Consider the following 9,863-nt stretch of genomic DNA (forward strand, 5'->3'; position numbering starts at 1 on the left):
AAAATGTTAATTTATCGATACTATTTATAAACTACAGCCTTTTGTTAATCCACTGCTGAATGACCACACTTCACCATCGCAGAGGTCAGTGCAGGTTGCTGAATGTGGGGTCCAAGACTGTCGGATGTCGCTCAGCACTGACGTTAGCTGTGACTGGAAATCCAACTCAAGTTGGCCAGGTCCATCTTGTAGTGTGCTAACCACTGTACCCAACGCTCCACCATGGAGAAACACGAGCCCATCCACGGATGTCTCTGTTGCGAGAGAATGTTTGACGACGACGATGATGATGACTGCGGTAAATTGTCACCCTCAATAATGCCTGTACACCACTGCCAAAACAGTCATTTGCGTTTGCTTCAAATTGAATTTGAGCAGTGTATTTAAGTAGCTCTGGTTGTTAATATGAATCTATTAACACACGCACGAGTGGAGGGCGGAGTGGATGAGTCACCGTGGCACAACTCGAATGAGAAAATGCCCGTGGAATGTTTCATTGTTTTTCTTCCAGAAATATTTAATACAAAATAATCCAACGGCGGCGTTACGTGGTTACGCAGTCCTCTTGTTTGCTGATGTTATTTAAGCGTGTTTACCCCGTAGTCTTTAGCGTAAATGGATACTGGCGAGGGACATTCAACCACCATTTCAATATCTGCTCCGGAAAAATGGTCTGCTCAGAGCGGGCTCCGTGGGCCACCGATGCAAAAAAACCTTCCCCGGCGCGTTTTCAGGTTGTACCGCGCGTTGATCGGCGCGAAACGTCGGACATCGTGGCGCAACAATGGAAAACACGTGGGATGGATGGAGACGGCACGGCGTGCGACATCACACGTGTGAGTAAAAAAACATGGCCCATGATGATGCCAGGATGCGGTGGCGTGGCATTACAGCACACTTGGGAAAAACGCCCAACAAATGCCACCACACACACACACACGCAGGCGAGTGTGTGTGTGTGTGTGGCAGGCGAGTGTGTGTGTAAATTATTGTTGGCAACCTCGCATGCAAATTCTTGGACTTGGCACTCAGCGCTCGGTGGTTTTTGGCACGGGGAGGGCAGCCCCTTCGCTACACCAAACGCATGTGGAAATACATATTTGCATCCTCATGATAGGGCTTTTTTTTCTATGAACTGTAGTTGTAAAGACAGCTTAAGCGACCATTTGGAGTCCTCTTGGAAAGATGAACTCAATGAAAAGCAACAGCAATGTGCCTGAAATAGAGAGGGTTTCGTCAATTTATAATTTAGCTGCCATAAGAAATATGCATGTATGTACGTTGAACTGATTTCGCAACGCACGTAGCCAACCCTGCTAATCGGAGATGCGGGGGAAGGACAACAAACTAACACACGCAACAAAATTATTCTAAACAAATGTGTTTTCAATCTAGATTTCAAATTGCACCGCTCCAGTGGCTGCCTAATGTCGGAAAAGCGTTCCAGACGGCCGCAGAAGCACTTCTGAAAGTATGCGATGCGGTGACCATCTTTGTTCGATGGCGAACAAAAAGCCGCCGTGAGGATGACCGGAGTTCATGGTGATGGTTTATGCTCCATGACGAGATCAGCCAGGTAGCATGGTTCATTTGTGGAAAGCACTTTGTGTGTAATATGGACACTGACACAGAAAATGGAATATACAAATGAGGAGTGCACAGAGGCATGTTTGGAATATGGAAGGAACAGAGGAAAAATGCCGTTCAGAGAAGATTTACAAGTTTTTACTTAAAACTTCCGTGACCGCAGGAATTTATATTCTTTGGTTCTTTCGGTAAAGTCACGTAGATAGAAAAATAATGGTAATACAAGTAAAGTGAATGAAAATAAATCTTCAGGAGGAAAGACGATCGCTTGTGTTGTGATCGAAACGTCGTGGTTTTTGTTTTAATTTATATTTATTATTTTTATTCACTTCAGTTTTATTATTCTTTTTATTTTATTCAATTAATTTTTTTTATACATTTTCTATCTACTTTACCAATATAACCAATGAATGTAACATTTGCAAGTTTTAGACGTCGCATTGATTGGTAAGAAAAGTGGGGCTTGAGCAGGAAAACTTCGCGAGCAGAGATGAAAGCTGATGTTCGAGACGAACGACAGTGGCAGTCAAAGTTGGGAACACGACCTAGAGGACATTCACCCTCGCGACGGAACGATGATATATATCTCGTGCGCAGCTGCTCGATTTTTTTTATTTTTTTAAATCCTTTATATTAAGTTCACTTGCTTGCTTGCTTGCGCGCTTACGACCATGCAAATCTTTCGGTCGTTTTTTAACCCACTTCCCGTGATCCAATCGAGCTGACATTTTGCACACAGACTCGTTGTGCGTGACAATTTATTTTCATAAAAAAACTTTTTTCCAAAATGTTCCACTTATTAGGATTTTTTTTTTATATTTAATTTAAAATACCAATGTGATAAAAATGAAACTCTTACTCAAGAAAAACAGAAATGAATAATAAAATAAAACTGATGCCACGCATATAAAGGATTTATAGTGAACAATCTTGTTTTTACGGGTTAATTTTTTTAATTTTTTAATCCTTTATATTAAGTTCGCTTGATTGCTTGCGTGCTTGCTTGCTTGCTTACGACCGTGCAAATCTCTCGGTCGTTTTTTAACCCACTTCCCCTGATCCAATCGAGCTGACATTTTCCACACAGACTCGTTGTGCGTGACAATTAATTTTCGTGAAAAAAAAATTCCAAAATTTTACACTGTTTAGGGAAATTTTAAAAAATATTTAATTACCAATTGCTTAATGCTGGCAGACAATCATCTGACCCATAGGTGGCAGCCATCTCAAGCCAGAGGACGAGAGGACTCTAGCCGCCACGCATATAAAGGATTTATAGTGAAAAACTTTGTTTTTACGGGTTAATTTTTTAAATCCTTTATATTAAGTTCGCTTGCTTGCTTGCTTGCGTGCTTGCTTGCTTACGACCGTGCAAATCTTTCGGTCGTTTTTTAACCCACTTCCCGTGATGCAATCGAGCTGACATTTTCCACACAGACTCGTTGTGCGAAACAATTAATGTTCGTGAAAAAAATTCCCAAAATTGTACACTTTTTAGGTGTTGGCTGAACGTAACAGTGTAAGAGCCCAGAGCGTAACCCCTCCACTGGCCGTGGCGGAGTAGCGCAGTTGGTAGCGCCCTCGCTTCCCATGCCAACGGTCGCGGGATCGATCCCCGCGTCCTCCACAGGCGAATATATTTTTAAATCCTTTATATTAAGTTCGCTGCCACGCATATAAAGGATTTATAGTGAAAAACTTTGTTTTTACGGGTTATACTTATTACAGCATCGCGTGCAATGCCAATGACTTGGTAACGGGGGCAGGTGGAGAGACACCCATGATCCTGACCGATGGTAGAAAGCAAATCCCCCTCCGCTTGTCCCACGCAGCAGGGTCCGCGCGTAAACAGCTGTGACCGCGCACGTGCTTTGCGGAATTCCTTTTGTTTTTGCAAACAACAGCAAGGTGGTGCCTGAGGCATGTGAGCCACCCCCACGGCATGCCTTAACAAACATTTGGGGCAAGTGCTGTTAGCCAGCACTTATGAAGGCGGCACGGCACACGAGGGGGTGTGGGTGGCCAGCACCACGCCCGACGGCCTTTGTCTCTCGAGGTACGAAGTTTACACACGGCACCAGGTCCTCATTTACGGCTGAGTCGACCCAGGGGAGGCCCAGCACCGGTGCAAATAATCGTCGCTGGCGTTGGCGGTGAGCGGCAATCGAACTCGGGTCGCCAAGTTCGTAGCGCGGCGCGCCAAACGTTGCGTTTCCGCTCCCCACAAGCACATAAACACATAAACACACACACACACAAGCACACACACACAAACACACACACAAGCACACACACACACACAAACACACACAAGCACACACACAAACACACAAGCACACACACAAACACACAAGCACACACACACAAGCACACACAAGCACACAAACACACACACAAGCACACAAACACACACACAAGCACACAAACACACACACAAGCACACAAACACACAAGCACACACACAAACACACAGACGCACGCACACAAACAAACACACACACAAACACAAGCACACACACAAACACACAAGCACACACACAAGCACACAAGCACACACACAAACACACCCTCACACAAGCACCAAACACACAAACACACAAGCACATACACAAGCACACACACAAGCACACAAACACGCACACACACAAGCACACAAACACACGCACACACACACAAGCACACACACAAACACACACAAACACACACACAAACACAAGCACACACACAAACACACAAGCACACACACAAGCACACAAGCACACACACAAACACACCCTCACACAAGCACACAAACACACAAGCACACAAACACACAAGCACACAAACACGCACACAAACACGCACACAAACACACAAACACACACACAAACACACAAGCACACACACAAGCACACAAACACACAAGCACACAAACACAAACACGCACACAAACACGCACACAAGCACACAAGCACACAAACACACAAACACACACAAACACACACACAAGCACACAAACACACACACAAGCACACAAGCACACACACAAGCACACAAGCACACAAACACACAAACACACACACAAGCACACAAGCACACACACATACAAGAAGCGAGCACAGAGGCAGTCACGGCGCTTGCGTGGGGCTACGTGTGAAGAGTCGTCCACGCACGCCGAGCCTGTCGGGACACGCGACTGCCCACCACGTGGCTTTCGAGCAGGTGGGGTGCCCCGGGCAGAAGGGTGGTGAAACAAAAAAAACAACCCCACAAAAAGCCACCGCCAACCCTGCAACCTCCAGCCTCCTCCTCCACTCGCCCTTCTCTCGCGCTACAAAACACGCCCGGTGAGGGTGACACGAGGAGTGGGGGTGTTCATGGGAAGGAAGGGTTAGGGAACGGGTTGCACGTATTGTGTGTATGTAGAACTTCGTGGAATTGGCGTGTGATGCGTATCGAGAAACAAATAAAAAAACGCAAACAATAACGAATCCGTGTACAGAGGCACGGCCCAGGTGCGTGACCTTCAGGACCCACTTTGAAAGAGGCACGTGTGTGTGTGTGTCTATATATGTAGGTGTGTTGAACTTCTTTCGCACCGTACGCAGTCAACCGTGCGAATCGGAGGTGCGGGGGAACGACAAACAAACCAAAACACGACAAACTAAACAAGACTGCGGCCACTGTGGGTTGTCGTGGGTGTCTGGAAGCTCCCCGAATGTTTAGATGCGGCCAAAAGATACCCACAACATTTTTGGACAAAATAATAGTCGAGTCTGCATTTTTTTTACAAATATTTCCTCCCCTTCAACGAGGTGACATTGGTTTTTATTTTGCGTAGGAGCGCACGAACGGGAAGTTCATTACTACTAAGTCAGTAGCCCGTAGTTGCATTCGTTGTTTTGAAATGTGCTAATTGTTTACCAAGTCTGGCTACGGTGATGAGACTCAGAAGGTCAAAACAAAAAATTCATGTCATGGGGCCTCCTTTGGCAGTACCAAAATATGGCGTCCTCTGGTCTAACACCGTTTGGCTCAAAAGAAAGCTGTCTCTGGTGTGGACCAATCAGTTTCAAGGTCAATGCATCATACTGTCAAGAGGTCACGGGACAGACCCAGCAGGTGCCATGGGTCGTCTGACTGAGATGACCGGCAGATGCACCACCACCAGCTGTACCCCCCTACTGTGCCAGGCTAGGTGCAGGAGATCACGGGACAGACCCAGCAGGTGCCATGGGTCGTCTGGCTGAGATGATCGGCAGATGCACCACCACCAGCTGTACCCACTAGTGTGCCAGGCTAGGTGGTGGTGGTGGTGGTGGGCGGTGGTGGTGGCGTTGAGACGAGGCTCAAAAGAAAGCTGTCTCCGGTGTGGACCAATCAGTTTCAAGGACAATGCATATATTATCAGTGTTTTTTGTTTGCATTCTGACCACAAGCATTGTGGCAAATGCAGACATGATTCCTCGTAAAAGGTTTCAGTCAGGTGTTGGAACATCTTAACACCTGTTTTGTTGCCAGAAAAAAAGGGGAAAAACCTATTATCAAAAAATTCATGCTTGATAACATTGATCTGGAAAGCCAAAAGGCTGGCTCATGGACGAAACACACATTTCTGTTTGGTGCCACAAAATAGAGCTTTGCTTATAATTGCCGTGAACATCGTCACCGAGCAAAAGCAGCAGGAGTCCTCTCCTCCGTGACAAACTTTGAGGGTGACATTTGCGGACCCTGCCTGTGATCTAACCAACAACAGCCCCTGGGCACCATTCTCTGGTTCAGTGTTCTTCATTGCAGGCCCAGCGGGCAACCGGTGGCCCTTAGTGTCGTACGGCTCCTGACGCGTGACCACACCGACAATGCACAACGCGTGAAAACAACCCCGATCGTCACCGTGCTGCTGTCAAACCCCCCAAATGGTTTCAAATCTGTGACGACCCTCAACACCGATGATGTCTTAAAGTGTGCCGCCCTACTTGGCCCTTCCTCCCTCTCCAACCATTATATATACGGAGTGGTAGCTCTTGTAATCTCTCATTTACTTGATACAGCTGTCGTGGCTGTGACGGTTCCACCTGAAGATGGAAGCTTGTGTTGCCTCCGAAACGTCGTGATTTTTATTTTATTTTACTTTTATTAATTTTAATGTTTTACCTACGTGACTTTACCGAAAAAAACCTAAGAATATGAATCCTTGCAGTCACGAAAGCTTCAAATCTAGAATTGATGTCTTATCGGCGAAAGTGCCGGCCCCCACTCCCCCCTTCCCCGCTGAAAATGAGTGCAGACCATTTGCTCTAGTTTGAACACCCTCCAACCCTCCACAGTGCGGCTGTATCCCTGGCTAGGATGAAGGGAGGCGAGGCGATAAGGGGGAGGTTGGGGGAGAAGGGGGTGAGGGGGATCCACTCGACACCACTTTCACCAACAATGCGAGATGGAGGAGCTTTGGAGGCTGTTGTGATCGAGCTTATCAGTAGGTGAAGGATGTCCCCGGAAGAATGTTTTGTGTTGTTGTTTTCGTTTGAAATCTCACTCCCCTAGGCCACTGTGTCCTCGCGAGAGCACTTGTGTAATCTCCGTCATGTGTCTGACTCGCGTGGATGAAATGTTGTTCATCCCCGGTGCGGCTGTCCACTTCATCAGTCGATACGCGTTGTGCCCCCACAACAGGTAAAACTACGTTCGCCACGGTTTACTTGAAACTCGCAGGCAAATTGGCACGCCACGCTGTACACCCGGTGAGTGGCGAATCTGTTGATGCTATCAGGGCTGGAGCAATTGCGGCAATTCATCGATTAAATATCAATCGTTCAGCTCCGCGATGCGTGCGTGGAGTCTCGCGGGGTTGAGCCCACCAAAAACCCTTTATAAGCTCTTGTTGTTAGCAGATCTTTCTCCTAAATCAGCAGTTGTCCTGCTGTATTGGTTCCGCATGATGACGGTCGCTTGTGTTGCGATCGAAACGTCGTAATTTAATTTATTTTATACCTACGTGACTTCACCAAAAGAACCAAAGAGTATGGATCTATGTGTAGTGAGTCACTTCGGGACCACTATTCAGGAGGCAGCAACGTTTACTCTTCATTACATAACACCGTTACACACGGGACTACAATACACCTGACTCTTACACTCGTTACACACTGCACTATAACACGCCTATCTCTTGCGCAACACGGGATAACTGTAACGGGGTCAGAGCAGCCAACGTGCTGCCTGACCCACGCCGTCGGATACGAAGTTGTCACCACTTAGGTTCCACTTCACCTGCAGACAGCCCCGATAAGCGATCGGGGCTGTCCTTTTATCCCTCTCGGCGCGGCCTGGCTCCACCCTAGGCCGCGTCCCCCTCTGGAACATTTCCGAAGGTTTCAGACGACCTTGAAGGGGGCGTGGTTAAGGGCGGAGCCGGGCACGTGCCACCTGCCCGGCTCCGCCCTTAACCACGCCCCCTTCAGGAACTCTCTCCAGAAGATTCCCGGCTACACTTCCCGTTGTCCCTCGGTCACCTTCCCCCCCCCCTTGCCCACCGCGTGCTTCACTCGATGCCGGGTGACTCGTCCTCACATGCCCCCCTCCGCCAACAGCCCTCACCACGCTCCCCCCCCCCCCCCGTGAACAAGAATGTGTCAATTACTCGCTGCGCTGGCGGATTGGCTGCTATTCCCGACTCTGTCGGTAGGACTCATCAGCCCCTCTCTCTCTGCGAGCACCCGGTACCACGCCCCTCGTGACCCACTGTATGGTACTGCACGGTGTGCTCGCCTCTGCACCAATATTCCCTTGTTAGACAGCACTTAGCACGACGCGAAGTAGTGATCCATGTTACGTCACTAAATATGTCATCGGTTTTATACGGAGCCACAGCCTCCAGGAGGCGAGATAAACCTTCACCGAAATATGACAAGAAGATAACATTTCGATTTAAAGCTTTCGTGACTGCAGGGATTCATCAAGAAGAAGATCAAGATAATCATTTTTCTTCACACAAAACCGTGACCCCCCCCGGCCCCCGAATTTCGCCAATTTAGTGAATCACCAGACGGTGTGAATGATTAATTCTGATCGTGCTCAAGAGTGCTGTTCGTTGCTGGCCGTTCGGCGTTTTGTGCTCCGCAACGTCGAATACAGAAACAAACACAAAACGTGTGAGCTCACCGATGTTGAGAAAAAAAAATGTATTCAGTGGCAACGTGGCCCTCGATCTTGTCCACCAATGATCTCTACCCGGTACAGGTGCTGCGACTCTGGTCATCCTCGCAGCGGCTGATTTTGGCTAAACCAACGAACAAAGACGGTCACTAACTGCATCGCGCGGTTTCAAATGCGCTTCTTCGGTCGTCTTCCTGCCGATATTCGGAAGCCACTGAAGCCATGCGCTTTAAATCATCGAGATTAAAATACCGAATTTCTTTCGAACTGTTTTTTTTGGTTTAGTTTGTTGTCCTTCCCCCGCTGCCTCCGATGAGCACGGTTGGCTACGTACGGTGCGAAAGAAGTTCAACACAAACAAAGAGCCCCCCGTGTAGCCTGTAACAGACTGTAGGGGCAAGTGCTGTTAGCGAGCACCTATGAAGGTATTGCACGGCACACGAGGGGGCAGGTGGCCAGCACCACGCCCGGCCGCCTTTGTCTGCCGAGTGACGTTGTTTACACAACGCACTCATTTGAGGCTGAGTCGACCTAGGGGAGGCCCAAGAACGGTTCAGATGATCGTCACTGGTGTTGGCCGTGAGCGGGAATCCAACCCGGGTCGCCAGGTTCGTAGCGCAGCGCGCTAACCACTACACCACCGCTCGCCGCACCTACATACACACACACATGCCTCTTTCAGAGTGTGTCCTGGCGGACACGCACCTGGGCCATGCCTCTGTGTACGGATTCGTTATTGGCGCGTGTGCGCGCGTGTTTGTGTTTTTCTGTTTGTCGATACGCTTCTCACGCCAAGTCCACCTCCCCACCCATTTGTTCTTCATTCTCATCACAATCCCACCCCTCCTCCCCCCAAAGATGCGGGTTTGAAGTGAGGCCGGTGGTTTTTTTTTCTTTATAAACCAACGCGGTGATGGTGTTGTGCCCGCGCAAGCTCGCCCAGCATGTGTCTCGCGTTAACGCTGGGCCCTTTGCTGGTGGTCCTTTCATAAATAACAGCCTTACGGTTCGGGACTGTAATCTGGATAAATATTATTTCAAGCCTTCCCCCCCACCCCCGCCACCGCCTAACAATCGCAATGTAAACAATACAAACAAACAAGGACAAATGCGTACGTTCGCGATGTTGTTCACAGTCACTC

This window comes from Lampetra fluviatilis, chromosome 11 (genome assembly GCF_964198595.1).
Source record: "Lampetra fluviatilis chromosome 11, kcLamFluv1.1, whole genome shotgun sequence".
In the NCBI taxonomy this organism is placed as follows: domain Eukaryota; kingdom Metazoa; phylum Chordata; class Hyperoartia; order Petromyzontiformes; family Petromyzontidae; genus Lampetra; species Lampetra fluviatilis.